Source organism: Corapipo altera, unplaced genomic scaffold (assembly GCF_003945725.1).
Source record: "Corapipo altera isolate COAL_440 unplaced genomic scaffold, ASM394572v1 1, whole genome shotgun sequence".
Classification (NCBI taxonomy): domain Eukaryota; kingdom Metazoa; phylum Chordata; class Aves; order Passeriformes; family Pipridae; genus Corapipo; species Corapipo altera.
In genome coordinates this window covers 15354116-15380889 of record NW_020884873.1, presented here as the reverse complement: position 1 = coordinate 15380889, position 26774 = coordinate 15354116, and the positions used below count along the sequence as shown (strand labels likewise).

The window sequence follows — 26774 nt, the reverse complement described above, 5'->3', positions numbered from 1 at the left end:
CTGCAAGCAGCCAAAGGGTGGCTGTTGTGGTAAGCTCAGGAGAGGGGGGGGATCACCTGAAATCCCTCTCACAGCTTCTACCCCTCTCTTAAAATATGTGGCTTGAGAATTATAACAACTCAGTATGTGGTAGGGAAGTTCATTGCATTCAGGCACTTCTGCAAACCTGAGTGTCCGAGGACTGGTAAGTCCATGTGGGAGCACCTAGCCCAGGCAATACCATGTTTCTGCAAGTTGAACATAGCCACAACTACAAGAAGTTTATCATAGAGGAAGCTCTTGGTGCCTGTTTCCCCTCTTATAATGCAGAGATAAGTGCCTCCTGCGGTGCTAAAAATGACTGGTTTTGGTAAAGACTGCTGAGTAAAGGCTTCATCAGCATGTGCTTTGTCCTCTGGAAAGCCAACCTTCCACAGCTCGCAAGTGACATGGCTAACCCTGCCTCCTGCTCCTTCCCAAATCACACCTGTGTTCACAGAAGGAAGTAGGTGCTGTAACATTTGTTATTTTTTTTTCCTTTTTCCCTTCCTATTGTGAGAAATTGAGTCACACACATAGGGTGATGGCTATGGGTTGCTAGAAGGCCAAAAAAAATAAAGCTTCAGGCTGAATCCTTGCTCATCATACCCTCCTCCCCATTCCAGCCAATATATGCATGTGGCTTAACTTTTCATGTCCTTGGTCTAATGAACTCGTGTCAGGAATTTTATGTACATAGCAACCTTATCTGATGACAGTGACATTTTTAGCATGTTTATGTTTAGTTTTATTTGCAACCCATTTCCAGCATAGTTCAGCTGGGTGGATTGGACAGGGTTGAGATGTGTAAGAACCCAACATACACACACTGGAAGCTCAGTCGGAGTTAGTGGGGGACTCCAAACCACAACCATAGGCAGAAGGATCTGCGACAGAGTTTGTGCACCAGATTTGCCAGCTGCAGCCTTTCACACACTCACTAGTGGCCGACAAGCAACACTGGGGGAGAGGGGGGGTCGAGAGGAGGGTTGTTTGTTTTTCCTTTCTTTTTTCTTCCAGTTCTCAGTACTATCACAACCAGATGGGAATAGGTTTCCCACGTCAGCTGCGGGGGGCTCTCCAACCCACTGCTCCCAGATACCCACAACATTACAAACGCAGACATTTCTGCTTCACCACAGCTCCAGCTAGTAGGAGGTATGGGGAAAAGGGGAGAGGAGCCGAGGCGTTTTGTAATTTGAAATTTGAACAGCTGGATTCAGCGAGGGTTCCCAGGGTTTTTCCCGGGAAGGAGGTCAGCGGCTTGTGCAGGCAGATAGCCTGGGAGCAAGCATCAGGAGTGCCCCTGGAGGCTCCACCTCCGCAGCTCTGCCCCGAGTAAAGCGCTCTTGCCCTTATAAGGCTGCAGTTGTCACAAGGAAAAAGAGCCATAAATAGTTGTATGATTGTTACCTGCTTTGCTTTTCCCAAGTCAGGCTCTTCCTGTCTGCAGCTTCCAGCACTCCCCTCCCCACTTCAGCTCCAGAAAGGCAGCATTTCCCATGTCTCTGCTCATGGATGTGCAAGTCCAAGTCACGAGGTCCAATTTCTCAGGGTGCTCTGCCCTGCACGACTCCTCACCTTGGCCTGTTCAAAATGCAGAAAGCCTCCTCCTGCCTGGGACTGCTCACTTGCTTTACAAAGTGCTGCAGGAGAGGGGTTGCAGTTCACACATCTATCTTCACACATCCTTCTTCAGCAGCTCATGGGCCAAAACTTTCTTCAGTTTGAAGGGTGGCACTTTCCTTCTTCAATTGAAAGTGTATGGACAAGGGAAGGTGTTGGAGGAGAAAGCAAAACAGTAAAGCAGGGCAAAATGAGACACTAGTAGAGACAGCAAGCAGCCCTATGCAAGATGTTTCTGTTTGCTTCTTTTCCAGGGTGTAAGATCTGTACCTAAATGTAGGGTAGACCTTGCTGTGTCCTGGAAGGAGAAGCTTATCATGATGAGTGGGCTGAGCAGCAGCAAAGTACAAGACCAGCAATCAGGAGATGTGGTGTATCCATCAGACAATTATTTGCCTGTTTCCTGACGTGGTTGAGTTTTGCTCCTTCCCCCTTCTCAATTTTTCTCTAAGTAATGAAGCAATTCATTGTCAATGCATGTTTTAAACACTGACTCTCTTGGTTCCTGTCTTAGACCCTGTCTTAGACACACTTCCCAAAAGTTTCCTGTGGGCCCCATCTATAGCAGTTTAAAAATTTTCCATCTTACGTGCAGTAGCTCTGTGCTGCCATGGGGTCCTCGGTTTCCTGACTTGCCTGGTCAGTCACAGTAGTACCTGTACCTGTCTCCTGCCTGGGACCTGCTGCAGGCATTGAGGCCAGTCTCAGCCTTTCTTCATCTCTGATTGCTCTCTCACAATGAGTTTATCTGGTCTGTTGGAGCTTGAAAACTCTTTGGGGAAAGTAGCAGGAGCTGATCTTGGCTTCAGAATCAGTCTGTGCTACTGAAACACAGTGAGAAAGGAGGACTGTGGTTTGACGTGCAGTAATAAGGGGGGAATGCCTATCTTTACTAGGTTATCCACAGTCTCTTCCAGAGAGAAGAGGCAATTTCCCAATAAGAATGCTATGTTTGGGAAGCTGCCACTAAGAATTATGAGTTTTCCCCTAGACAGTCTTTTCCAGGTCTGCTGGCCGGCTGGGAGACACAGCCCCCATCGGGAATGTAGCTTGAACTACTATCTCCCCAGTCCCGCAGAGATGTTGCTCCCCTGCTTTCTGGGCAGCTCCTTGGACACAAAGGCAACTTATGCTTGAATATCTGGGGCCATCTACATTGTAAAGGTCTTGGGCAAACAGCACTATCACAGGTGACAAGAGAAGTGTGACGCTGACCGGAGACTGAATCATAATGTGCTTCTCCCAATACCATGAGTTCAAGGGCCTTGCTTGACCTTTCTCCAGAAATTCATTGGAAAACAAGGTTAGAGAGCAGCAGTGTGAAAGGTTCCATGGCAGTGCAGGGTGGAAAATGTTTAGCATTAAGATGGCAGTTGTCCTTACAGTACAGTTTTCCATTATGGGGATTGCCTCCTTTTGAGGCAGAAGGGCTGCCCCAAGCCCCTGGGTTTCCTCCTTCCCTTGCCAGGAGGCAGAGGGAGGAGGAGGGAAGCCAGTGCCAGGGACAGCTTGGTGCCAAGAGGTGAGGTCACAGCCATCAGGACCAAACTGTTGGCAGGGAGGAGGGCAGAGGCCGCTCCCTTCCCAGCTGTTGTGTGTCTCAGAGTCTCAGCACATGCTGAGGAACCAGCCAGGATACCAGCAGGCAAGATGTCCTATGGGCCAAGCAGGGCCCATAATCTTTTTAAAGCAAACTTTGCTTTGCAAATGAAACGGATGGAGAGGGTCTGGAGGAATTACAGCCTCTCTCTCTTTCCTCTGTTTTCTCCTTCTGTGGGGGTGAGGGTAGCAATCATTTCAGGGCACACAAACCCTAACCACATTCTTTCCCATCCCCAGGCATTTACACCCAGGAGTCAATTCCAGGGAACCATAATCCAGATTTTTAGTTTTAAAGGGGACTTTACAGTGAACTTATAAGACCTTGGTCTCCCATATCCTGAAGAAGCACAAAAAAAGGCATCTTTAAGTGTTTCTAATTATACCTTTTTGTTCCCTCCTGCTTTATATATTTTCCTGCTTGGTTTTTTTTTTCTTTTCTTTGCTAATTATGAGACTAATTTTAGAAATTAGTCTTGTCCACTTTGGAAATCTAACAGAAAATTAGTAAAAATGCAATAGCATGAAAATGAAGGTAAGCCTGGGGAAAGGTAATTGTTTATAACTGAGGGGTTTTGTTAACTCCTGTGCCTAATTAACACACTACAAAGGGCAGCCTTTGTTGAAACTTCCACGCCCTGCTTTCTCAATTAAGGTACAAGAGAGATCACCATAAAAAGAGCTTGGAGACAGCTGGTATGTCCCCTAGCAAAGATTTAGCATTCCTTAAACAACAACAGCCACCAAATAAAAAAAAAAAAAAAAAAGAAACAAACCAAAAAAATCCAAACACTCCAAAAACCAAAACGTAAGAAAACGAAACATATGCATACTTTCCTTTTCTGCATATGACTCTTTTTTTTCCATGTAATGCAAAGTTTTTTCTCATGAATTCCTAGTAGGAACAAAAACCCTTAAATTATTATCCTCATTGCTGATGTGTTTGTAGCCCACAGGAAAAAAGGGGCTGGGATGATTATTTTCAGGGTTATGATGGCTGGTAGGAGAAACTTTGCAGGAAAGCTGAATCATCGGGTGAGCATCTTGTTTTCATCTTTTTGTATTTTGCTATCCCACATCTAAGGGGAGGCTTATGAAAATTCAAAAGGCTTTTATACACGTACATTCCTCTATAAAGAGTCAAAGAATTATAGGCCTCTGCACTCTCTCGCAATTTGCCGCAAACGTACGTACAGGTGTGTGCTTCAAGTTCAGTGTTAGATGTGGCTGTAATCAGGAGAGTGGTAGAGTAGTAAGAGGCTTAAGGATGCTTTAACTCCATGTATAAACAGAAAAGACAAGGAGGGAGTGGACAGGATTTACAACAGGTTAAATGCCTTGCCCCACTGTGTAGAAGAGAGCAGAGCTACCTTATTTCATGTTTTATGATCTGTGTCATGCTTGTGTTTGCAACTCAAAGTCCAAATATTCTATTCCACAGAAAATCTTTTTTTTTTTTGTCCTTGAACCAGTCCAAGAAGGCAGCACTGCTTGCAGGAACTCCTTACACCCCGGACCAAAACAAGTTGCTACCTCACATGGAGGAATTTCAGGAGTCCTTAAGTCCCTGAGCACCTCTGTGCTGTGGGTTTGATTCCTCTAATGCTTTCCTGTCTCTTGGTAGCTGAGAAATATTGCAGAGCAGGTGCTAGCCTGGGTGGCTCAGTAGTCTGCTACTCCTCAGTGAGCTATTGATTTTTGACAGGAATTGGTGGTGTGTTATGAAAACACACAGGATGCTCAGTGAATTGCTTTCCTTGTTCCAGAACATTCCCAGGAAATGATGGTCTGATAAATGGGAAAGAAGGTGACTGTGTTAAATGGAGCTTGTCTGCACCTCATCTAAAAGGTGGCTTCCCACAGTGATGGCACGTCATGTATCTCTGTTGGTAACTTCTCACATCCTACAAAGCTAATGCCCCAGTAGATCCTGGAGATTTTCTGCTTTCTGTGTCAGCTCTGTCAGTTCAGTCTTCTGGTCCATCCACCTGACCCAAACACAGGGCTGAGAATAAGGGTAATGCACAGATTTTTGTGCCCAGCTTCCTGCACTGGTCCATATGTTCCCAAAGGCAGAGAAGACCAGGAAAGCTGTACAGAACAGTCCACTCTGACAGTGGGAGGCTGGAGGAGCTGGGAGAATTGAGGACGCTCTCAAGGGAGCAGGAAAAAAGTCCCAAATGTGGGAGGGAATCTTGGCAGAAATGAAAGGGGGGTTGTTGAGCAAAGCATGCACTGGCTCCAGATGCACAGAGCTTGCAATATGTTAGGCTGAGAATCTGTGGGTGTGTTTATAAGACCTGCCACTGACTCGCAAGCACAAAGGATATAGCCCCCTCTTATCAGAAAAATGTGGGCTTTAGCCTTGCAGAACAGGGAGAATGAATGCTTGTGTGACTTCACACTGGGTCTTCTTTCTGGTTGCAGCCCAACAGAACCGTCTTAAAGTTTGGCTTTAACTGGACTGACTTTGGTTTCTGGCAGATAAAAGTGGTGTCTTTCATTGGGGCAGGCTATAAATTAGTTAGTTCCCCTGCAGTTCCCACAACAAAGCTACAGTGAGAATCTGGATGACTTTCTACAGCTCTGGAAAAATCCCTTGCTCCTAGCATCTCTTGGGCATACCAGTGTGTTTCAAGCTAGTTTCACTTTGTCCTCAGCCAGCTTCCTGGAATGAGAACCACAGAGCCACTTCATTTGAGCAAATATTTGGCCTTGATTACTATTGCAGGCTGAGCCCAAAAACAAACAGCGAACATGGGGTAAGCTGAGAGGCACCATTAGTGGAGAAAAAGCTCACACAGTAACCTCAGGAAAGGCAGCAAGCTGAATGTAGGGGGGCTCTCATGGTTTTTTGTAAGGAGGGGGGAAAAAATGGGAGACTAAATTCCTACTGGGAGAGGAAGAGGGAAGTGAACATCCATTTAGATGCCTTTTGTTTAGGGGTCTGTTAAAGGTGACTGATGCTGAAAAGCAATTAAAACAGTGAATAAAAAATGTGAAGTAGTTAAATGCTATCACTTTTATGTATTCTCTGAACTTAGTCCTGTTTTTCAAATAGTACAGTCACTCTGCTACTGAAATCTTGGTTTTGTGAAAACATGGCCCAGCCTGAGAACTACAGAAGGAAAAGAGAAGCAAAGGTGGCATAAAGCTCTCCACAGCCCTTTCTTATCAAGATGAATTAAACAGCATTTAGATGGATTTGTCAGTCTCTTTAAAGTATGCTTCCTTTATCAGTACCTCACCCAAACCTGGCAAGTCATAAGCCTGACAGGTGCAGGGTGACAGAGGGGCTGAGGAGGGATGCTGTTCTCCTTTCAGTTTATCTTCCGCTAAGAAGAATGCCCCCAAGCTCTTCTAAACTCAAGAATCTGAAGCATTTCTTACCCCCTCTGAGAAAGGGAGAAGGGAAAGGAGGTATTTGAGATGTTAATAAAAGCTCCTTAGCAATTGTTGAACTAGGGAGCTGTGAGGCCAGGGCAGACAAGCCTAAAATTGCAGGCATTGTACTTGCTGAAGAACCTAAGGTGTAACAGATTGTGTGAAAACAATTGTTTTCTGCAGGAGAAAAAAAAAGTTACCATAATTCTCAAAGGAAGGTAACAGGATGTTTTCTGCTGGCATATTGTACAAGTCTGGGTAGGCCCAAGGCAGGAAACTCACATTCCAAATCTCAGTTTTGGGACAAAGATACTTTTGAGGGATGGCTTGTATTCCTGTTGGCCATTTTGTATAATGGTGTTGGATGCCAGCTCTTCTGAATTTAAAGCTGAACAGAACATAGTGAGCAGTAAGAGAACAGGGCTACAGGAAACAAGGTTTGGAAGGGGATATAATGAACTGAAAAATGTCTGTTGCTTAGCACTGTGCTTCCATGTAAATGTCAGAGGTACCTCTTGGAGGTAAAGAGCTCTGGGCCATTATTATTAGTATGTCAGATCAGGAATGTGGTATCTGTAACCATGCCACATGGAGCTGTAATCTCATCTCAGGGACTGGATGAACTCACAAGCTCCAAGAAGAGTTTTCTCCTGCCTGGGACAGAAGTTTTCATTTAGGTGTGTTTTTGAGGATACTTCCATGACTTCAGTTAGAGGACAGTTGTTTGATAACCTGCTTCCCCAATAAAGGTCCCTTCTACAAGATGGTGTCACTCCCATTTTATGGAAAGGAGGGATTCTGGCATGTGATAGATATACTCACTGCACTACTTAACCGAAGGGTAGAGATGCGTGCCTCTAATGGTATCCCAAATGACAGAGATGCTGTATGTTAATGCTTTATTTTTCAGCTGCAGATCTTGTCATTCATGTGTTAAGAAAGTAAAAACATGTTCCTCTTTTTCTGAAGCTGAAGCAAGAACCACAAAGAGGGAGCAGGACTTCAGCAGGTTGTTCACATGGGACTGTGTGGGTGGAGGGCTGGGGAGAGGTGAAAAATAGAATAACTGTTTTAAATGCTAGAGTATGCCAGGTACAGCTCCTCCCTTCCTCCCCAGTCTCGGGGTGCACATATATTTCCCTCTTAAATTTTCTCCATCAGCAAAGTCAATTTAAAAGACTCCCGTCACAGTGCCTGAGTTTAATCCCTTCAGTTGTGGTGATGTATCTCTCTGTGGGCCTATAAACTAGATCAGTGAACTGATCTTTTTTCTTGACCTTCTTTTTTAACTGTTCTTCAGTGATCCAGTACACAATATGACTTTCTAAATATCTTCATCAGCACCACTGGAGCAGTGGTAAGCTGTGACACAGCACTAAAAAGAAGTGGCTAGTGGGAGAATAGACAACACCTTAAACCAGCTTTGCTGATGAAGGTGGTGTAATGGAATCACACCCTGACATATGAAAGTGAGACTATTAAGCCATATCTTTTCCACAGCCATGCCAGAAGGTGGGTGGTCCCACTGAGGGTAACATCATTGTGTAAGAAAAGGGGCTATTCTCTTCCTAAAATCTGCTCCTGGCTGCTTCTGAGACACTTTACTGGGCCACATTTCCCTACTGCTTCTCTGACCACCAGCCCCCACCAGGGGAAACATCACTTGCTTTCACTCCTTCCACATCTCTTGAGATGGTTTTCCACCTTCCACACTCTCACAGTTTGGATGTGGCATTTGTTACCAGAGCAGAACAATAAGGAACTGGTTTAAAGGGAAAAGGAAGTTATGTGCTAATAGATGGTGCTTAAATTGCAGACAAATTTCAGGTTGCTTGGAGGCATGAAGTCCACAAGACATACGTGGCTTTCTTCTACAGACCCACCTCCAAAGAGCCATTTCCTTTTGCTACAATACTTGAAAACCCTCCAAGTTCTCATCTGCATTTATAGCTGCTGCTTTGTATGGGTGAACACATTAAAGCCACTCCAGAGCTGCTTTCTTACAATTCTAATTATGAATGTGCACTGAATCTACTAATGTTTCAAGCTTTTGCAAAAGCAGAGCTGAGGCTTCTTAGCAATACCAGATTGTGACATTCTCCAGATCTGTACATGTGCGGTTTCTGTCTAAGGCCACTGTGGTTAGCATTTAGCAATGTGACTTCTCCGATGAAGTAAACACCTTTTCATCTCTGTCACTCTTCTTGTTTCACCCTCTCAAGCTTGTCAGTAAGTAACTAGTTTTGGAAAAGATTTTTTTCTGCCCTGTAAAGCATTGGAAATTACTCACCAAAATGAATTTAACCACTTTATCTCTTTGTCAGATACAGAAATCAAATCTCCCTGCATTTATTGCTGATCACGGAAGGGCAGGTTTCTCCCAGGGGTTGCCATTTGCCAACAAACTTAAGTAAAGTTTGTTTGCAACACATTTAAGACCAAACTGGTCTTCTATTAGATCAGTGTAGGGGAAAACATTGTAGTTCAGCAGTGGCCATTTGTCTGGTGTGTAGTTAAGGCTGAAAATTGAAGAGATATCTCTGGATGCTCTCTGTTTAATAGATTTGTTTCCCTCTAGAAATATTACAGTACCATTAATTTACTCCCATCAAACTGGTAAATCTCTGTGCTGTTGTTTTTTCAGAATTCAGTGATCATTAAAGGTGTGTTCTTCCAAAGGATGTTGGCTTGCAAACACTGATGGAAAATGTGAGTGAAGTTGATCGGAAGGTTTCATATAAACATCATGTGAAATTGTAGAAAGTAACAGATGTATAAAATCAGTGTGATAGCTTTTTTGGTCATACTTGTTTCTCTCTGAGGTGTGTCCCCTTTCCTGGGTAACTTCCTGCCAACAAAAACCTGTTGCACCTATTTTCAAAGTAATCAAGCTGTGGAAAACAGACATTTAAAATCTGATTTGCCTCAACTATGGCACATCTACAAATCTGACCATTAGGGAAATACACAGAGTTTTCTAAAGAGGTGGGATACACGTTTTGTGAAGGGGAAGGATGGTGTAAACCTGCATCAATTTTTGTTCTGAACTGATGCTTTACTGCTGAAGCCATGAAAAAGTTTTGATACCAATTAAACATGAGTGGGACCAAGTTCTCAAATTTATATAGAAAAAAAAAGCCAAACCTTAAGAAGACAGTCTAGCCTAACCTTAGCCTCAAATCATAGCATTGGGAAGACCAGAGCACATATGCAAGAGTGAGAGTCAGAAAAGAATAAAAAAAATTAAAATGTCCAGTATCATATGCTCTTCAAAAATGACTTTGTGGCAGCCTTTTTATGTCTGCATTTCATGCTTGCAGTCATTATCTTTTATTTCCAATATTACTATTTGCTGTCAGTTCATTCTGCCTTTTGTATTTCCTTTTCCAGCTAAGATCTCCTACTTTTCCTCCTTTAAAAGCTCTCTTTAGACTTGATACTGACTGCTTTCCTTCATTTACCTTTCCTTTCTCAGCCAGTTTGGCTGATGATGCAGCCTCTGATGTTCTTAAAAAGCTTTTGATATATGTAGTTACCTTTGCTATTTTTATTCTGCTTCATTTTGGTGGGAGAATTTAAAACTCTGTTGTTCAGCCAGTAAATATCCTTTCCATATGATGGTCACTTTTTTCATGGCTCAATATGAATCACTGGATCATTTGACCATAGAATCATGGAACGATTTGGGTTGGAAAGGACCTTAAAGATCATCCAGTTCCAACCCCTCTGCCATGGACAGGGACACCTTCCACTAGACCAGGATACTCAGAGCTTCATCCACCCTGTCCTTGAACACTTTCAGGGATGGAGCATCCACAGCTTCTCTGGGCAACCTTTGCCAGTGCCTCACCACCCTCACAGTAAATCCAAAGGTATCTGGTTATGTAGGTAACTGGCAGTCACAATTCCAGCTTCCTTTCATTTTCTGCCATGAAGTACTAGCGAAGACCTACCCTGTATGTTCCCTTCTCACTGCCAAATTAAATTTTAATTTCTATTTTGAACCTGTATTTATGTTTCTCACCTATGCCTCTATATCACAAGTATTGAGGCCATGTTGCTGAGAACACAGCTGCGCTGGGCAGGACACGGCTCAAGGATGATGGACCACCCCCTTCCTAAGATCTTGCTTTATGGTGAACTTGCCACCGGCTGCCACATGAGAGGAGCCCTGAAGAGAAGATACAAGGACTCCCTGAAACAACATCTCAGCCTTGGCCATATTGATCAACATAACTGGTCTACTCTGGCCTCCAATCGGGAGGTCTGGAGACATACTATCTATAACACTGCTGATGCCTTTGAGAATGCACGCAGGATCACTCTTGAGGAGAAAAGACAACGCAGAAGGAATCGTGTCTTGCAGAATATATCTCCTAAGGAGTCTTTTTGCTGTGCCTTCTGCAACTGGACTTGTCTATCTTTTACTGGCCTTTTTAGCCACCAACGCGCTTGTAACAAACATGGGTAGAGCCCTCCCCAAATCTTTGTTCGTGAAGCCCAGCCATGATGATGCCTCTAACAGTGACACCTCTGTGTCCCTGATACTCAGCTGTACAACCTTTCAGTGATTTCTGCCATTTGTGTCTTGAAATACAAAGGTTTGTTTCCAAACTGCTGCCATGAATATTTCTAAGCCTGAAGTGTTTCACTTGGACAAGAAATGTTTACTTTAGGTACTTCTCCACTAAGTTCCCTCTTTATTCAAGCTTCTTTAACTTCATTTGCCTCTTCTACTTGTAGGTAAACTTGACCTTGCATTTTCTGTCAATGGCAGCTACATCTGCAAATCTGCCCTTTTTGTACCAAAGTAAGAAGTCACAGAAGGAAGGAGCCTTGTATTTCTGCATACTTGTAAAATGTGCAGTAAACCTTATCTGTGTGTCTGGTTCTGACATCTGGACTTAGATATGTTGTACCCTTTTCAGAAGGACTTTGGTCTGTCATCTTGGCTACTGCTTCCTCCTTTTGCTCATCCTGAAGTTTCAGTAAATGCAAGGAGGCAGAACCGCACTGCTTCTGTCTTTTCAAACCTCTGTGTTTTGGCATGCCTTTTTAAATACATTTCAGGCCTCCACAAACATATACACTGGTTGTTCAAACACCTCAGCAGCATCAGGGGCTGCTTATGTCCGTGCTTCTGCTTGCCTTGGTTCTGTTCCTTAGAGTACAGAGAAGGACAATGGAGCTGTGAAAGGCCTGGAGCACAAGTCTTAAGAGAAGCGGCTGAAGGAGCTGGGGTTGTTATTCCTGGAGGAGTCTCAGGGAGGACCTTATTGCTCTTTACAACTGCCTGAAAGGAGGTTGTAGCCAGGTGGGGGTCAGCCTCTTCTCCCAGCCATCCAGCAACAGGATGAGAGGACATGGTCTCAAGCCGTGCCAGAGGAGGTTTAGGTTGGACATTAGGAGGAATTTCTTCACAGAAAGGGTAGTTAGACATTGGAATGGGCTGCCCAGGGAGCTGGCAGAATCACTGTTCCTGGGGGTGTGTAAGGAAACACTGGACGTGGTACTTAGTGCCATGGTCTAGCCGACATGCTGGTGTTCGGTCACAGGTTGGGCTCGATGATCTTGGAGGCCTTTTCCAACTCAATTGATTCTGGGAAATGAAATTGCGACTGGCACCTTCCTATCGCGGATATTTTGCACTACAAGACAACAGAGTCGAGTGGGAACCTCTTCACCGGGACACCCCCGCAGCCCCCATTTCCGAGGACTTCTGGCATGGCCTCCGGAGGCCGGGGCCGAACCCATCGCCCCGCTGACCCGCATTCCCCGCTCACAGCACGGGCACACCCGCTGCCCCCGGCAGGAGCAGAAGCTGGCGCGGGGCATTGTGGGCCCGGCCTGGCACGGCGCGGGGGGTTGTGGGGACCGCTCGGCACGGCTCAGCCCGGGCAGAGCAGAGCAGGGAAACTCGATCCGGCGGCCGGCGAGGGGAGCCCCGGACGCGCTGCCCACCCGTCCCGAGCCCCCGAAGCCGCCGCCGCTCCCCGCCCGGGCGGCGGCGGGGCGGGGTTGGGCGGGGCGCGCGCTCGGGCGTTGCTAACGGCTCATCAACGGCCTCCTCGGCCCCCGCGGCCCTGCTCTGATTGGCCGCCGCGGCCGTCACTCTGCGGGGGGCGGCGGGGCCATTGGCTGTCGGCGGCGCGGGAGGCGGGGCGGCCCCGCCCGGGCGGGCGGGCGGCTCGGCAGTGCCGGTGAGCGAGCGGCGGTCGCGGTGCCGCGGAAGGAGCCGCAGCCGGAGGACGCCGCACTCTCGCCGCGAGGAGCGCAGCCGCCACCGCCGCGGCGTTTCCCTCCCTCCGCCGTAGCCGGGCTCAGGTGAAGCCGATCGGGCGGAGCGGTGGGCGCGGGTGGCTCCGGTTTGTCCCCCCTGGCGCCGCGCTTCCCTCCCTCCTTCCCTCCCTCGCCGGGTTTGGCGCCTCTTTGTCCGGCCGGGCGAGAGGGCTCTGCTGTCCCGCCTCTTTCCTGCCCCGTCCCCGCGGGACCTGCCGTGCCCGAGGTGCTCCCCGTGTCCCCCCTCTCCTCCGGGGCCGTGCGTGCCGGTCGCGTTGTGCCTGAGGAGTTACCGCTCTCCCTCCGCTCCCTGCGAACCGGCCTCCCGCAGGTGGGGTGGGGTGGGGCGGGTAGTTGGCGCTCTTTTTCCCCGGACCGACCCCTGTGCCCTCCCCGCCTCCCCCGGTGCGTGTGCCCCGGTGCCCGTGCCGCGGGGGCAGCGGGCCGGGGCCGGCGGGGCAGCTGTCAGGGCAGCAGCCCTGAGTCACGGGCTGACAGCCCTCCTCAGACACCGCCATGGGCTTGGCTTCCGCCCGCCCGGCCCCACTTCCTCGTTCGGTTTGGGCCGGGAGAGAGGGAGGGAGGGAGGAGGGAGGGAGGGAGTGACAGGGCAAGATGAAGCTTGCACTGAGAGCTCTTGCAGATAGCTTGTGCTTTGAGGCATCACCTCCAAGCGAGGAGTAAAAGTTCTCCGGCTTTTAGTGGTATCTTTTACCTGCCTGTCCTCCCGTAGGTGTGGAAAGTAACAAGTTTCATAGCCCCCGAGGGTGGCGCCTGCCCAGTGGGTTTAATGAGCGTTGCTCCTAATTTGCCTAAGCGCAGGGTGAAATGAATTTTAAAGGAATAACACACTTCTAGTAATAGAGCGGAATTTTTCAGAAGTAAACTTCATTGATCAGCAAGCACTGCATGCAGTGACTGTTAATTCCATTTTCTTTCCCTCCCTTTCCTCTTTTTCCTCCTTTTCTTTCTTTTATTTCGCTCTTGAAGCTCTGTTTGTGCTCTTCACCTTTGTTCTTCCATAGGTTTTTCTTCTGTATCCTACATCATGATGTCCTGAGCCAAAGTCCATCAGAGCAAACTAAGAGCCTAAACTTTTTTCTAAGTGAGCAGGTCTTCCTAAAAAAAATCTCTCAAGTAATGCATAAAACCCCTTTGCTTCAAAGATATTTGTGCTTGTAAAGATATTGTAGTAGTCTGCAGGTCAAAGTCCATCTATGATTTTTCTGCCTCTGCCCTTTGCTGGGAGGAAATACAAGGTAACTTACGTGGAGGCTGTTGAACCATGGATTGGAAGATTAAATTACACATTCTTAGCTCTTGTATACATCTCCTGTCTGTAAGGCTAGCTATGGTAAAGTTTTAACTCCAAAGTAACAGCCCTCTAATCAGTTACTGCTTCTGTAAAATGCTTTTGAAATTAGTCACTAGGTCACATGTGTCTAAGTTCACTTATCGATGGCATTCCAGTGAAAATAGCAAATCATGGTGCAGAAATGTATTGACCCATAAATGCACTGTCTGCAACTCTGGTGCTCTCAAAGTTTAAATGAGATAAACGAGTATTTTGTAAACTAGGAAGTTATAGTGAGGGGAAAGCAACTGATAAATGTAAGTGGGACTGCATTTAGCACAGAAAGGTTTTCAAGTTGCTAATCACAAGTAACAAAACTCTGTAAACACAAGATAGTGTGCTAATCTGACATGGTAAAAATAACTAGAATGAAATCATGCAGCAGTTCTGTGATGCTCCATGTCAGGTGGAAGTGTTTAAGTTGATGTGTTCTCCTTCTTTATAGCTCTATTTATTGCACTTATTCATAGTGTGTACACTGTCTTTCCAGAGGTGGACAGGCAACATTTTCTGTAACTCTAAGGTAGCTGCAAAATTGGTAGTAGTGGCTAGAAATGGGGGATTAGAACTTCTCATATTTTCTGACCTGAAATGTCAAAGTGAGTATGACTGGCACCAAGCTGGTGAGTTATGTGATTCTTTTTGGAATATGGTGTCATCTCTTGATTGCTTGACTTGTATAGACAAGATCTGAATTTGGAAGATGCCTGGAGAAGACTCTTCGACCTCAGTGTTAGCTCTGCTGGGTAGCCCTGTCTCTGTTTCTGTGTAAACAGGAAGACTTAATAGTCAAGTTGGGTCTGCCCCAGAAGAATGAGTGTAGAAACTGAAGGCCTTTTATTCAACTTTGCATAGATTGTTAGGATATTTCTACCGTGGTTCTGGGTTGGGTTGTTTTTTTTTCTTTCAAGTGTTTGTTGGAAAAAAGTTGCCAGGATGAGACTTTCATCTGAAGAGATAAAGAGTAAGCTTTTTTCATTATTTCCTCTAGGTAGATTCTGATGTGCTTCAGAACATTTTAAGTTGGCAAATAGCTTGTGAGAGCTGCACCGTAATATTTTAAGTGAATCTAATTAATAAGTAATGGTAATAACAATGAAAAAATACTTGTCAGTAAAGTTGTAGGAAAGAAATTAGAAGAATTTCTCACTTAGGAGGCTGAAATAATCTGTGTTGTCTGGCACATTATTTTGGTATTATGCAAAATGTTGGAGAGTGTTCAAACTGTAGCGGGTGGTAGCTCTACTACTCTTCTTTGAGTTAAAAACTGTGGTGGAGTCAGATGCCACAGGTGCTTAAATCTTTTTTCAACAGTACATGGCACTGCAGATGTATCTGCTGCAAATGTGAGACTTGCATTTACTGCTGCAACAAACTATCTTGAAAACGTGAACCATTATTATCTTGGAAAGCCTTTAAAAATACTAAATGTGTACTAAATGTTTGCAGTTAATAGTTCACAACTTAGTCTTCTGTTAGACTATTCACAGATAGGTACAAGGGAGTGCATGTATATCAGCTACTATGTGAAAATATACTTCAGTTGTACTGGGAGATTAGTCTGTTTATGCCCAAAATTTCAGGTTTTGTTCTGTTAATCTCCAGGATACTGAACAGAGGAGACTGGACACGTGTCAGAGGTATTGTGATTTCTGAGCTGATTCTGCTTAGTTTTCTGCTTCCACCCCCATCCCTAGGCCTGTGTCTTGCCTAGATTTATGTCACTTGTGGATTGGTGTGACTCTAATAGGGTGAGATTATAAATGGACCCATGGGAGGTACAGGAACCCATCTAGTTAATGCAGGGTTTACCAAAGGGGAAATAAAAGCTAAGGTCATCTTATCCCCCACCTCTGTGTACTACATCTGCTTCTTTGTGTGGTAGTTTCGGGTTATTGGGTAACGTGTTGAAGTTAACTGATGACTACAGTGCATTTTAGAGGCTCAGAGTTAGTGCGCAAATCTACTAAAACTGTCCAAAACTTTAATCTTCAGTGTGTGATTTAATATATTTTTGTTGGTTTGACTCAGTAGTGCACTTGGTGCCCTCTAACATACATTTTTTGCCTTTGATTTCTTGTATAAATATCTTATTAGTCTTTGTTTTCTTAGTTTGTAATTGAGGCAGAGCTGTTTGCATGTTAAGTAGAGAAATTGTATGCCTGACGTTAAGTCTTCTGTGGGTTGGAACAGAACTATAATAGCAGAGGATTGCCTACAGCAGCATTGTTTTTGCTGGCAGTTGCTCTAGCTTAATGGTGGCTTGGTGACCTTGTACCTTAAATTTCTTTTCAGTTTGAACACACCATGGTTCTAATTGAGTTTTCTAGTGTAGAAAGAGATGGAAACTAGCAATCTGATTTTCATAGAGTATGATGAGACAAAAAACACAAATGCAACTTCTGCCCTGGAAGCTAATGCAAATGGGTGTTGTCCAACTACATGAAATGCATCAGTTTACAAGTTCATCTTAATTATGGTTTGTCCGCTTCACTTTTTTCTTCAGTGACTGTGAGAACTTGTTCTGAGTGCTTGAAGTAATAATCTGAACACCAATTTGTCTTGCAGTTCTAAACCACTGTAGTGGCTTAACACCTTCGGACCTCACTCCAACCCAGTCGTGTTCAGTGTAATGGACTAGTCCATGTTTTCAGTTAATGATCCTTTGGCCTATAACTGTTCATCACAAGATGTTGCCTTTCTGAGCATCTTAAAAAGTCTAAAGAATTAGTAGTGTCTACAATTTTCTGGTGATGGCACTGTGACTGATTCCATTGTATGATACTTCTGGAGCTAGTACTGCTAAATCCTGCCCTTTTTAAACATAGTGAAGTGGAAAATGTAAAATTGATCTAACATACTTGTCTACTGCAAATTATTTCTTGTACAAGTCCTACAAATGTATTGCTGCTGATTGCAGAGAGGTATAATGAAATGTAACTCTGCATACTGTGGTTTGACTCTGTGACCTCTTTATGAAATTTGTGCCTCTAGAGTTTTGTACATGGGGTTTGGATTCTGCTTGTCTTCATGACTAGAAATTTAAATTTCTCTTGATGCTGACTCTACTGACAGTAGTAAATAAAACCACATGGATGAGCGATTTCAGTAAAGCTAATAAGCTAATAATTAATATATTGAGGGAAATGTAACTTGGAAATCTGTATCATAAAGTTTCCTTAACTGATGAATACTTCTATTCATCAAGAACTACCATTTTAATGGGTCTCAGCAGGAAATCCATTGTGATATTTGCCTCAACACAGAACTGGAGTTCTGATTTGCTTGAAAGCCAAGTGGGCGTTCAGACTTGTAAGAAAAGAGGTTTAGGGAAATTTTGCAGCTCAATTTTGACAGTCCTGTGCAGTCAGAGTTGGGGTTTTTTTTACTGTTGGGCAGCTTCCTGTTTAAAATCTAAGACTTAAAGCACGCTCTTGTGATAGTTTACTTCCCTTTTTATTGTTTGTAGTGATGAGAGAACATTCACCTATGTTTTTCTTTTCAGCTGAAGACTTTTTCTTTTCAGCTTAAGACTTCACCAGTTCACTTGAATTTAGGCTCTTTTAATCTACGTTGGATTTGACTGGTTAAAGTTGGTCATGGCCAGCAACCAACCCATCTAGTTTCAGTGACAGAGTGGTTTTAAATATTCCAGAAAAAAAAAAAAAAAAAGGAAACCTACAGCCAAATGTCAATGAAAAAAATAATTTCAGTTGCTTCTTTTTCTCCAGATGTGACTGACTTAAAACATCTGTAGTATTAGTTTGTAGGTAAATGGTTAGTGAGTAAGCTCTTTTTGGCAGGGACTGTTAACCTGTAGGTCTGCTTACCATTTAGTGCAAGAGATTCCAGTCTTTCTGTGTCAGAATTGATAAAATCAATTATTTTGAAACACCTGAGTACAAATTAGTTTTCATTGATAGGGTTTCTCTTTCTTAAATTGATAGTCCATCTTAGGATATAGAACAAATATACGGTGTCTGCTTACTGACAAAGGGAATTTTCTTTCTTAGGAAAGCATGAATACCAAGTAAGATTTCTCTACAAGCAGAAAGACTCTCTTTAAACTGCGACTTAAGATTTGTGACTTAAACCAGCTCACTTAGCTTTTATTGTCTGGGTTATGTTGCAGTATGAATCTTTATAGCAGATACTAAAGTCTTTGACATTTCACTATGCAGTAAATTATTATGAATTGGTTTAATGGCTCTTCCCAAGTTTAATGCAGTATATGATGGGAAAAGTAAAATGAGAACACACAAATGTGACGAGGAAGATGTATTAGTCATAATTTTTCTGCAAAAAAAGGATCACCAGTTTTAGACAAACTGCTGTAACTTCTAAAAATTATCTAGGTATTGTCTGCATAGCCCAGGCATATGTGTACATGATCAGTTTATCTTCTTCCTCCATGCAGTGGGAGGTAATCTTCTATGTGACAAAATCTTAATTTTTTTTTTTTTTGTAATGGGCAGGATTATATAGGTAGATTTTAGTTCTTTAATACTAAAAAAACTTGATGTAGATTTAACTGATAAATACCAGCATGTTGTATGGTTCACCTCTTGCTCATGTAGATAAGGGGAAGAATATCAGAGAATCATGGGATGGTTTGGGTTGGAAGGGACCTTAAAGATCATCTTGTTCCAACCCCCCGCCATGGGCAGGGACCTTCCACTAGACCAGGTTACTCAGAGCCTCATCCAGCCTGGCCTTGAACACTTCCAGGGATGGGGCATCCACAGCTTCTCTGGGCAACCTGTTCCAGTGCCTCACTGCCACAGCACTGTAGTGTATATGGCTGTGAAGAAAGTTATTAACTGTGGTGGAAACACATGAAGCAGTTTTGTTATTCCATGGTCAGCATTTCCTGATATTGTTTTTTATCCTATTAGGCCAGAAAGCAAAACTTTGTTGGAAACTTTCAAATTTTATTTGCTTCCTCATACTGGAACCGTGGAATGTCACAGTATGTCAGTCTCCTGTCAGAAGGAGATAATTTTTTTCCAAAGAATTCTTTTCTTGTAATACTAGAACAGAGAGACTTTTATAAGCCATATAGCCATGGTTATAACAGCTCAGACTAAGTTCCTACTTCAGGTGCCCTTCTTACCACTCATTTGACATTAAAAGATGAGTCCTTTGTTCTCTTCTAACACAGAAATCAGTGCTTCAGCAGATCCAGACAGGAGGGCACGGTTGGGTGACTACTAAAATTAGAGATTGCTAATGCTGTTCCTTTCTAAAGAGTGATATATTTGACATTTAGGGAAGAAAGCACAGGTCAGGAAAGCAACAAGCTAACCAGAGGATAAGTGGGAGGCTGAAGTGTACAGACCAGATAAGTGTTCCTCACGCGCTCTGCTGCACTGGAGCTTTCTCTGGAACATCAGTTATGATGGAGAGCTAAGCAAGGAGTCATGGAGCTATGCAAGACCTTGAATGCAATAGGGAAATGTCACAATCTGAATGTTATGAAGTTTTTCAGACTATCTTGAAGATGATATTTATACTCTATAAATTTAAAAAAAAAATCAATAAATATTTTCAATCTGGCCTCCTTATACATCCTGGAACTTAAAGGCTATGTAAGTTTTTCTTCAGTGTAGGAGTTATTGTTGTTCTCATGTCCAGAAAGAGTCACTCTTTTCCAACCCTTCACCTCCAAGATCACCGTCATAAACAGAGAGGTAGGTCTTCTTAATGAACCCTTAGGTACAGCTGGAAGAGTTGAGAATCAAGCTTGGACCCTGTAAAGGTGGTAGATTTCTCTCTGCCAGGGTTTTTGCCTACCATTCCCATAGCTCCTGTTAACAGTGGAGCAGAGCTATTTGAAACAAAAATGAAAACATGAGATGTAGCAGAAAGCTGTTTGTACACAGACCTGGTTTGGCACAGTAGGTTGAGCCGTAAGTGTCTAGAGAACCTTCTGCTGCAATTTAACATAATATTTTCAGAAATTATTAAGCAGATGTATTTGCACCAATTCTTGGTTCTTTCCGGTATGGGCTGGAAAAAGATTAGTAGTATTGATGCTGGGATCAAAGCAATTTGTTGGTTAATGTAAGCAAGAGTAATTGTTCCTGTGAGATGACTTTGTCTTAGCCACATACATGCTACATATTTGCATCTAAAAGGGTGAACCAGAACCATATTTTTCTTCTCTGTGTTTAGGTGTAATTGTTTTATTCATTGTTTCCTATTGCAATGAATTGAAACCTGGCACTGACAAAGATGAGAAAGAGTGCTAACTGATACAGAAGTATGTAGAGCTACCTCACATAGCACCTCAGAGTTCTTGGTAGATCCTTTTTTAGCCTTAAGTCAGAATATTAGGGAAGAGATGAAAAGTGACCCTGAGGTAACAAGGACAGGCTGAAACTTTCCAAGCTCTTCCTCCCTCTCTCATGCGATGTCCCTAGGGAATTCTGCATGCCTGATCAGAACTTTTGCAGGCCATTATGCCTCCTGAAAACAAGTCTTCCAGCAAAACAGCTTGAACAGCAGGGATGGGCTGCAGTTTTCTGAACTACAGCTGTCTCCTTAAGTGGGATTACTTTGCTGAGTGGTCACGAAGAATGTGTTCTCCCCCTGGAATGTTTTCCTTGTGGGCACACTGTCTCTGTAAGAGGAATTCTCTCCTCTGCTGAGAAGGCATGTACTGTACTTGCACTAATGAGAAACAACAGTTGCAGAAAGTGTATTATGCAGGATTGTAAACTTTGAATATTTATTCAAAGTGAATGGGGTTGGGTGGCAGCCAGCCTAGCTTTGTCATGCTAAAGACTGGATTTGAAATCAACAGAAGGCTACCCTCCCCCTTCCTAAATCAGTGTTTGGTGTGTTTAAACAATGTGCACAAGCTTCATAGAGCTGATTAACTGTATTGGTGCCATCTACACAGTAGTGTGTCTTGGTGTCTCACTGAACTCAGAAGGTGCAATTAAAATAGGGGCAAGCATACACTCCCTAGCATTAACTTAAGGAAGTTAGGCCTTATTTGCCCATGACCTACAGTGGTTAATTACTTTATGGTATGCACTGTGGTTGCTCAAGATTGTTTCTGTGTTTCTGTAGCCTGTGGTGAAGCCTGTACTACCCTGTTTTCACTCTTTGGTACCCAAAAGTAGCCTCTTTAGGTTGGTATTAGTTTATGTTACACGTACATGTGCTTGTAGCTTCTGTTCTCACAGTCTTGCCGTATTTGAACCCAGTGAAGAGAAAAGGTGACTAGCAGATAAGGACAATATCTTACTTGCACAGGGCTTTGTGGCCTTTGCACTTTGCCATGGGAAGTCCCAGCTGCCAGAGCAAACCTCCTCTGTCAGCTGTTACAGTGGAATATATGCAAGTGCTGCTTTACACATACCAGAGTGGTGCTTGGCAGCTGATGAGGAGAGATGGACACACAAACTGAGAAACATTTATCCCACGTTCAGTGTTCTGAGGATGTGTGTCAGGTGCCTTTAGGCCACCTGGAAGATACAGAATTCCCTTCAACTTCTTTTGTCTTACATGTAGTCTGACCAGTAGGTCACTTTTGTGCAATACAGGTATCATTTATACATTAGATAATTGGATTCCTTCTTTTTGATTCTTAGAGCCCCTTGCATACAGAGAGGGCACTTTTGTGCTCTACCTTGAGTTTAATTTACAGTAATAAACAGGGTAGCTGGCAAGTCTGGGCAGCGCTACAGTCAAACTGAATATGCAACAATAATTGCCAGCAATCTGCATTCCAGTTGTGAAATAAGTCTTTCAACAATGTATTGTGTGCGTCAGACGGTGACTAGAGAGGAAAGCAGTGAACTCCAGTAAGCCTGATAGCGCTCATTATGAATCCCAAATAAAGCTGAACTACAAAAAATGAGTCTGCATGGCAGCACCGCATTCTGAACGAAAAGGGTGGCTCAGTGCCTTCAGCTCCGGGACTATCTGTGAGGGAGTGTTAACTGCCAACTCGTGTGCTTGCCTGATATATTCTCTAGTGGGAAAACTGAAATTCGTGATTCTTGAGTTCAGTCTGAAGCATCAAGCACTGGTGTGTCACAATGTACTGAACTTGAGAAATAAGCACATATAACCAGTCCATCAGTTCAGCTTCCTGCCAGATTTTTGCCTTCCCTTCTTCTCCGCCTCCCGCTTGTGATTCATTTCTTGCCCTTAGCGGTTCAGACTTCAGTTTTTATGTAGGTGTTACTTACAAATTGGAGCAGTTTGGGCTAACAAACTTTGCAGTTTTCTTTCCCATAAACATACTGGGGCATGGAGCTGTGAAGTGTCAGTCTCCTAGATTCTAAACAAATCTGAACAATTTCTTAGTGAATACAAGGGAATTATAGCAAGTTTTTCTTGGTGGGTTAGGGTTTTTATGTTGTCAGTTCATGCTCACTGTAGGTAGCCTTGCCAGTAAAGTCTACCTTAGACTACTTTAGTTTAGTTTTCTAGGTGCTCTTAAATCTGTTGATTTGATGAACTGTATTCAGCTGGCTGGGGAACATGAAATAGTTGAGTTTGCAAAAATAATGCAAGTATTAGCTGTTCAGATCATACACTTAGCAAGGATTCCTATCATATGAATGTTAATGACCAAACTGAGTTTGAATCATTAGTAGCTTCTCGAAGTCAGATTATTTTTTAAATGCTGTGTATTAACAAAGAATTAAATTTCTTCATTGAGTGCAATTTAGTTGTGACTGAAGTGGGGCGGTAAGTGACCAGTAGTGCTGCAGTTTTCTAGTGTAAAAGTCTTGTCTTGCCTATAGAAATGGTGTGCATTCCTTTTGTTCTGTGAAAGGGTGTTTGTCTCGTATTGCATCCTCAGGTAAGCCATTTTGGAAAGTGGTGTGAGAATTGTGTTCCTGAAATACTTTTGAAATGTGGACCCTGTGAAAAAAGGGAAATTAATGTGTTGTAGTCTGAAAATGTTTGCTATTTATTGTTCATTCTTTTTGTCACACTGATCTTCAGGGTTGTTCCTCTTGCAGTGCTAGTAGAAAGGCCACTGGACAAACCATGTGGGGGGACCATTTTATGTGAAATCACATGAAGTTTATAACAGTACCTTAATGGTGGATATGAAACAGACAATTTCACAAACTTCTCATAATTCATTAAAATAGGAAAATAGTGTGTGATTAAAGCTGTCTGTTGCAATGTAGTAATGCATCTTTGCTAAGAATGAACCTGGAGCTGAAAAAGAGCAATGTGGAGATCCCTACTTTAATGGTGTTTCAGGTAACTCAAACTGGAAGTGTTCTCTTTTCTAGCCAGTAGTAAGCATGATGCTTTAACTGTTGCCATTAATACTCTTCTGAATATATTGATCCTATTTCTACTTCAGCTGTTACCTTCAGAGTTTAGCAGAGCCCAAGCTCATCTTACTGAGCAGTGGCTCAGTCCTAGAACAATACTGTGGCTGCTGACAGAGTAAACATTGGGAGGGAGGGGATATAATACAAATAGTTCTGGAAAATGAAATTGCAAACAGGTAATGTTCTACACTTCTAGCAGTTGCAAAACACTGGGCCTTACAGCAGAGGCAGCTTTCCAAGCTAGATAACGTGTTTGTTTCCAGGTTTATGTAGGGAGTGTGTGAAGTGTCTTATAACCTGAGCCTTAAGGCTGTGAAATTGCAGGAGACTAAGGCAAAAGATTGTATTCCAGTGAGGGTTTTGGGTAGTTCTGCCTAGTTCAATGGGAATGCAGGTCATCTTAAAACCAGTGTTTAACTTATTCCTCTCAAAAGAATCTCTTGGAAAATATGTATGTAAAGGGGGGTGAGGGTTGAATTTTTTTTTTAAGGTGGGACTACGTATTGTTATGTCTTGGTCCTGTCCTGTTCATAACTGTAGACACCTTTGCCTCCATCTATAACTGTATGGCATCTTTATGGCAACTGTGTAGTTAGTTATATGGCAAAGAGTGTCTTTTGGTTCCTGAAATAATGGAAAACAAGCAAAGTTTGACCAGCCTCTTCCTCAGGCTGCTACGAACCACAATAAGGGAACATACTGGGTTAACAGGGAAGTGACTGTAGTATGTCATTTTTGGAAACAATACTAGGAAGGAGACATTTAAACTCAAAACAAGGATGGTCTGTCTTCCTTCTGTATTTTTTGGTCGTCTTGCCTGTAGACTGGTGTTGCATCAAAAAGAATATTGTTAACGGTATTCTCATCTGACAGTTGCACAATAGCCATGTAAAGATAAATGTCCTTGCCCTGCATAATTATCTACACCCAAAATGCAAACTACTAGACAAACAAATTGCTTCCTAATTTGTTCCTAAAATGGCAATGATTTGCATTCATTGTGAGTGGCTGTAAGGCTGCAAGAGCTTACTGGGCTTGCTTCCTTCCTTGACCACTTAAAGGGATTTTTAGAAATGCCCAGTGAAATGCAGCATAAGGTAGGGAGATAAGTTTAGGAGCCTGTAAGATGGAACTTGCTGAATCTGATTCCTCTGGTACTGTTCTTATGGAGAAGACAAATTAATGGTTGGTTTGTGGTATTGCTAGTTTAGACGCCCTGTGGGTTAGAAGTCAGCCTCGAGAATAGCACTAATGCCATGTTATCTTACCATGAGCCTCCAGTGTTTTACTTCTAGTATGTGATGATTCTGTTCTGGAGCATATGAAGACTAATTAAAGATGGTGATAAGAAGACTGCTGCTGCCATGCAATAGGGTAGTTTTCAAGTCTGTTTCAGGTTTGGGGTGCAAGCTCTCTTTGAATCTCCTCACTACTAATTGGTGGCTTAAAAAGCTTAGTGTTTGGTGAGATTTTAGATTAGCTGTGTTAGGTTATTTCTCCTCTTAGTGTAAAAGTTGTTTTCAGTCCTGAAAATAAAAAGTGATAGAATGATCCCTTACTGGTTGAAGAATACAATCCTTTTGTATGTGAGATAATTTAGGGTTCTCCTACTGTAAGGAATTTAACTACTGTCTCTGTAACTATCTTCTTTCCTTAGTTCTCTTCAGATCTAGAACTGGCTGGGGATACGTCTTGAAAGATTTCTTGTGATCTTATATATTTCTTAGCCAAAAAGAATTACTCTGTCCTGGAATGTATCTCCAAGATATAGGGAATGCATTTACTCTAGCAGTAAGGAAGTGAGGAATATGTTTCAGTGTAATGTAGGACACTTCAGATGGCTGGTTACTTAGGATTCCTCAGGAAATGATGAAACTGAATTTAGCTGAAGCATACTGCCTCTGTCCTGCCTGATTATAGCCAAAAAAGGCAACTGGTTAGATTCTGGGAGTTGCATAGGCAGGAAACTGTGTAATGGAGGGTAGAGCACAGCTGTTGCCTTGCCAAACCTGATACAACTCTGGACACAATTGAATATTTATTTCTTTTTTTTTTTCTTTTCCCCCTCCTTCCCTCCACTCCCTTTTTTTAACCCGTTGACCACAACGTGCAGATGATACTCTGCAGTGTCATGAAGTCCTAATATCTTCTATTGCATTGTTAGTCTTCTCTATTTCCTATATAGTCTGTCAGGCTTGCTGTAGTAGGGTGGTCTTGAAGCTCTCCTGACAGCTGCAGTTTTTAATGGCAACCTCCAGATTGCTACTTCTTAGCTCTGCAACAAATCTCTTCATCATGTACCCATTAAAATCTAGTTTTTCAGTGAAAATATGAAAAGCCAGGGAGGAGTTGCTCTGAGAATGACCATTGTGGTGATTGAGGTGGAAGTGTCAGGGACCCTGTGGGCAAGGAAAGACAAGGTAAAGTGTGGGATAGCTGTTTGGCATATCCTGTAAGGCTTAGATCAGATTTTAAACTCAAGCTAAAGGAAATGATTATTTATAGAGTAATTTTCTCTTTATTTGCTGAAGAATTTTTGGCTGTGAATATACAGCTAACCATACAGTCTCTGACACAAAGTTACATCCCACCTACAGTAATACATTTGTTGAAAGGAATTTCCCTACATGCTTACAAATGGCTGGTGTGGGCATTTGTGCCCATCATTATTTATAGCTGATGTTTTTCTGGCTTCATTCACTGCTTGCTAATGCTGGGACTCAACATCTATTGTTGCTCTCATGCATATTTTGGGAATTGAGCTGCTTCTGTCCTGCTTTCAATACTTTTTTGTCTGCAGTACCTCCAGTCAAACTTCACTTATTTGATTTGCTGGATTGTTTGTGTATGTGGGTATGTTCAGTAGAAAAGTTACCCTGTAGATCCTGATGGCCTTCTATGACATGAGTATTGATATTTTCATTTCCTGTTCTTTAGGTGGTAAAGAGCTCTAGTTTCTATCCAAGTTATGAAAAACATATATTGAGGACACTGGTATCTTTGTGAGGAAGGCTCCAAGAAGTTATGTTTATGGGATCTTGTAAAGAGGCTGCTGTTACATGGTTAATGAGCCTTGACGCATGCAGCCCTTTTCTGATTGAAAGAATTCCTGAATGGCACTAATAAAATTGCTGCTTTATAAACTGGAAAATCCCTGGCGGTAGTGTTCTGGTTTTGATCAAACACTGAATCTGGGGTGC

The 26774-nt window shown here is 43.2% G+C and overlaps 1 protein-coding gene and 1 long non-coding RNA gene across 2 annotated transcripts in view; one reads left to right on the top strand and one right to left on the bottom strand.

Moving 5' to 3' along the window:
• Window positions 1-615: 615 nt before the first annotated feature.
• On the bottom strand, window positions 616-6723 carry LOC113959485. The gene is made up of 3 exons (XR_003531826.1): window positions 4434-6723; window positions 4077-4138; window positions 616-1766 (listed from the first exon to the last, which is right to left on the bottom strand). It is a non-coding gene; the product is annotated as an uncharacterized LOC113959485 (long non-coding RNA).
• Window positions 6724-12821: 6098 nt separating this feature from the next.
• MYH9 (myosin heavy chain 9) overlaps window positions 12822-26774 on the top strand; it is a 70736-nt gene continuing 56783 nt past the window's right edge. The window contains exon 1 of the mRNA XM_027654950.1: window positions 12822-12951. The gene's annotated coding sequence lies outside the window, so the exon portion shown is untranslated. The remainder of the gene's footprint in view (window positions 12952-26774) is intronic.